General features: G+C 40.6%; 1 pseudogene; it reads right to left on the bottom strand.

Annotated features, from left to right (window-relative positions):
* Nucleotides 1-3834: 3834 nt before the first annotated feature.
* LOC149830427 (AT-hook motif nuclear-localized protein 23 pseudogene) lies at nt 3835-4713 on the bottom strand (annotated as a pseudogene).
* Nucleotides 4714-5102: the final 389 nt, after the last annotated feature.

Here is a 5102-nt window from a genome sequence, read left to right as displayed (position 1 = left end):
TCCTTTCGAGAGAGAAATAGATTAGAAATATCTAGCAATTTTGATATAATAGTGAGTTATTCCCACACTCCATAAAGAATAACTCAAAGAATATAGATACAATTCATGCTTACACAATGAGAATCTATATGTTTGTTCCCTTCATAGAGAACAATAGGTTTCTTATTACAACAAAACGGATTGCATTGAAAATATTGATTCAAGAATGAACAACAAGCTGATTGCAATGCTTCTCTTCTGTATTGCATTGCCCAATGTTATTAGTATTGGTACGTATAGGCCTGAACGCATAGTATCGGCAGAAATTTGATACGATGAAAGCCTGAATCGTCTATTTTTTAATAAATGTAAAAATACCAAAAATAAAATTTTAACATTATTTTAAAATTATTTTAATGGTTTTAACATGTGTCACACGTTATGATTGACACTGATTGTATTATTTTTGGGCAGATACAGAACGATTCACTTGAGCATCGGCATCGGTTGATACAGCTGAATTGATGGCCAAACGATTCAGGGCTGATACCGATACCTTTTTTTTAATTATTATCTCCAGTCCAAGTGAGTCGATTTGCATCCCTGATACCTTGATTAAGACGCTGAGAGTTCACCATTCAACCGTTACAGTCTAACCCCTATCAACTAGACCAAGCTCTATCCTCCAAACTATAGCTATATAAATGCTATTGATAAATCATCAATAAAAATAAAAACCTACGTTGTAGTTCATACATTTTTAACGTGTACAAGAGTCCAATGAATTCGATGAAAAGTATGAACATTAATAATAAAAAAAGGTCGTAAACTCTTGTATCCAACGCATGATTCCAGTGGTGTCACATCACACACACACACATATATATATATATATATATATATATATATATATATATATATATATATATATATATATATATATATATATATATATCAAGAGAAAATATAAGGTGGTTCGGTACCATTATAGCAAAAGGTGGTGGACTCTGGTTTGTATGGATCTAGCCACCATGTATTTAGCATGATTTATTTACTATGTTTGAAGGTTTTATCATGTCTAATACATTATAAAATCATATTTTTTATACAGTCAAAATCAATGGCTCACAATTCATAAAAGTAATGGTAGCCTAGAGATGGTGTAAAACATCATATTTCAATCAACTTTAATGCATGAAAATAATAAATAGAGCATGTTAATCATAAACTAAAATTAGATTTTGCATTTACAACTGTGTCAGTACTACCATACAATACCACCATAGAAGCACCCATATATATATATATATATATATATATATATATATATATATATATATATATATATATATATATATATATAGTGGTAGTTGCGCAACCCTTAAGTGTGCAGCTACAGTAGAACGGTGTTGGTCATCCATTACAGGAGGTATGAATGGCCAGTGCTTAAAAAACGTAAAAAAAAACATGAATTTATGTATTTTTGTCCTTTAACAGCGATTTTTGACTGCAAACGCCTGTATAAGAACGCAGGCAGCATTACTAAAATTGTATTCAACAGCGGTCAAAAACTGTCACTAGAGGGAAAACAATGCGCAAATTCACATTTTTGCTCTTTTTTAGTGTTTTTTTACTGTGTCAGTTTATAAAGTTGCGCAGCTACCACTCACTATATATATTATACTCACTATATATATTATATATAGAGAGTCTTTGAAATCTGCAGTATAATGATTCCTCCTCCGTGACATCTGCACACCAATTGAAGCAGGTGTCGAGTCCCCAAACGTTCACTGGGCTTTCTTCAACAGCATGCTCCGCAACAATAGTTTTTATGGGCAGAAGAAATGGCTCCTTGAAAATTGAGCTGTAACATACCAGCTTTTTCTATGCTTTTACGTGCACAGGTAATATAAAATAAGATGTAAGAACAAGAAAAGGGATGGAAAGTAAAGAAAGAAATCGGTGGAAATCTGGAAAGATCAATATGACAGCCTGTTGTCTTTCTATCCATTATCAGTTCTCCTCGTCACGTTAATGGTAATATGACCATGGTATATATATATATATATATATATATATATATATATATATATATATATATATATATATATATATATTTTTACCAAGTTGGGGTTTTCTCATTATTGGAGTTAAAAGTTTTTTTCAGAACTTTGGAGTACTCATATTCCCTTATATATATATATATATATATATATATATATATATATATATATATATATATATATATATATACTGTTCTGCCTATATCATCTATGATGAATTGACCAAGTTGGGATTTTCTCATTATTGGAGTTAAACGTTTTTTTCAGAACTTTGGAGTACTCATATTCCTTTTTTCCGTAAAAAGTGCATGCTAAGGTGCGTACGCAGGTAAATTTTTGCAGTCTGATGGGAAATAAGGGTTTATTTTGGAAAATGACATGGAAACTTTCTCCTGCCTGTAACGTTCGAACCGGAAATAGCTGAGCACCAGAGACCATATTCCCTTCTCATCTTTTATTTCACTTGCCGGGCTACCATCACCATCACGAAAAATATGGGCCTCTACAGGAAACTGAATCTGTACTTGGGTACTTTCCGTGCCTCACTCGCAACAAAAACAAAGAGGTGAAAACATGGGATATGGTTATTTCATAAATATAAAAGCGTCTACTAGTTCAGTCCCTGTCGCCATCTTAAATCTATGAAAAAAGTATCGAAGGTAAAAAAACTTACTGTTGAAACTTGAAAAGAAATAGTATTAACCGTATTTGCCCCGAGAAGAGAGAGAGAGAGAGAGAGAGATGGGGCTTCGTTAGAAAACTATTACTTGGATTCTTTTATTATAGTTCTTAATATTTTATTTCAACTTCTGCTGCAATCAGGATTCAGGTCTGCTTTGTGTACTTCAAATAGTATATGCAAATACTCAAAACATTTCTTTCAACAACATTGAAAAGCACAGAGCTCTTTAATAGATTGAGAGGAAAAATATGCGTAAAGCTTCAAAAAAGTTCTGGTCATAAAACACTTAATCCAGACCAAGTTATGTGTTGGAAGAATAATGGTTATTATCAATGACAGTACCAAAATCGAAGGATGAATAGAAATTCAAAAACACGATATAATGTTGAAATGAAGACATCAAACAGAATGATGTCACTCTACTTCCCACACATAAGATTAAAAGCTCGAAAAAAAATAGAAGGTTTCATTATTCACATACATCTATATAAACATCCCTATAACCTAAGACTTAAAACATGGAATGGTCACTCCCATACACTGAATTTCACAGTGCAATAGATGAGTTATTTTTCCCTTTCAAACCTCTTCCATGTAATGGGAACCATTGCTGAGACCATAGCACACTAGTACATAGACTTCCCCCATTTGGGGATATGTGGAGGAGGGGGGCAACAAGATACAATTGTACACAACCACCACCTAAAAATACTACAATAATCAAAACAAAATCAAACAACAGTCTAAGGCAAAAATACACGTAATTGTTAATTACCTGCCTCTTGACACCCTTCTTTCCACATTTCCTCCTCTCCATCTCCATCTCCATCTCCATCTCCATCTCCAATTCCTTCCTCATTTCATCCGCTTCCAACGTTAGAGAGAGAGAGAGAGATGATAACAGGAAATTGCCTCAGTCAATCGAGAGAGAGATGATAGCAGGAAAGCTGATAACAGGAAATTGCCTCACTCAATCGAGAGAGAGAGAGAGAGAGAGATGATAACAGGAAATTGCCTCAATCAATCGAGAGAGAGAGAGAGAGCAGACAGGTTGGTCTTCATTCACATCCATACAGAGATGAGATCAGAGTGCGACATTCCTACTCTTCAGTAAGGTGGCCTTGCAGCTGCAGTGGGCCAAGTGTAGGCCTCTGCAGGAAACTGGCAGTTCACCATGCTCGGCGGCAGGTTATGGAACGACAGCGCCGATATATCCGAGATCTGTCCCGATCCTCCGGCGATCCCCGGAGACTGAGAGGCCGCTGCTTGCTGCATCTGCGACGACGACGCCCTCTCCACCTCCTCCTCCTCATCGATCGGCAGCCGCTCGTACGCCACGTTCATGAACGACGCAGCCATGAGGATGACGGGGCCGGCGGCCATGAGCGTGCCTGCGACTATACCGCCGACCACCTGGCCCTGCCCGCCGGCGAGGAAGATGGTGAGCCCTGTCGACCCCGGCGGTGCCGGCGGCGGCAGGAAGGAGCCGGAGAGCGAGAGTATCTCGAAGCGGCCGTGGAACGTGACCACCGCCATGGCCGCCGCCGGCTGCCGCAGCGTGACGTTGGAGACCGACCCGGCGCCGCTGAGCACGCAGACCCCGCGCTGCCGCCGGCGCGCGTACGCCGCCACTGCGTCGACCACGTCCGCACCCGCCGCGATCTCCAGGACGTGAGACCGCAGCGCGTTGGCGCTGTCCCTAGTGATGATGATGGGCGGCTTCGGCTTGTTCTTCGACCCTGGCGGCCTCCCCCTCGGCCTCCGGCCCGTCACCTCCCCTCCTCCTCCTCCTCCGTTCGTCGTGGTGGCGGTTTCCGGCGAGTTCTTCTCGCCGTCGTTCGCGGCTTCTTCTTCTTCGGCGGCGTCTCTGTCGCGCTTGCGGGTGCTGCCAGCGTCGAGGGAGTCGGGGAGCTGGTGGTGCAAGTCGGGGCGGAGGAGAAGGTGGTGGGGGAAGGGAGAGGAGGATCCGGGATCGAGCCCCGCCATGGAGGCCACATCAAGCCGTCTCTCCCACCACTTGCTTGCCAGCTCTACTACCTCTCTGATGGTGGCCTCGCGCCGAACGAAGATTGAAGGGAGGAAGGATTAACCGAAGGGCAGAAGGCGGAATTGGATCAGAGGAGTGGTGAGGGAGAAGACCCACAAATCGATTTCTGGTATACCACCATAGAAATCCCACGCCGATTTGAGATGAACGCTCTTATCCAAACCAAAACCCTTTTAGCAGCACATGAGAGGTGGTGTAGTGGGGTGCAAGTTTTCTCCTTTTTAGAGAGAGAGAGAGACACAGGGCGGATGATGTATGTTAAGAAGTGTTTAGTTTCTATCTTTTAGCTTTTAGAGAGAGAGAGAAGGGGGTTGGTTTCTATCTTTTA

This window comes from Nuphar pumila, chromosome 8 (assembly GCF_984573655.1).
Source record: "Nuphar pumila chromosome 8, dmNupPumi1.hap1.1, whole genome shotgun sequence".
Lineage (NCBI taxonomy): Eukaryota > Viridiplantae > Streptophyta > Magnoliopsida > Nymphaeales > Nymphaeaceae > Nuphar > Nuphar pumila.
This window is presented reverse-complemented; position numbering and strand designations above follow the sequence as displayed.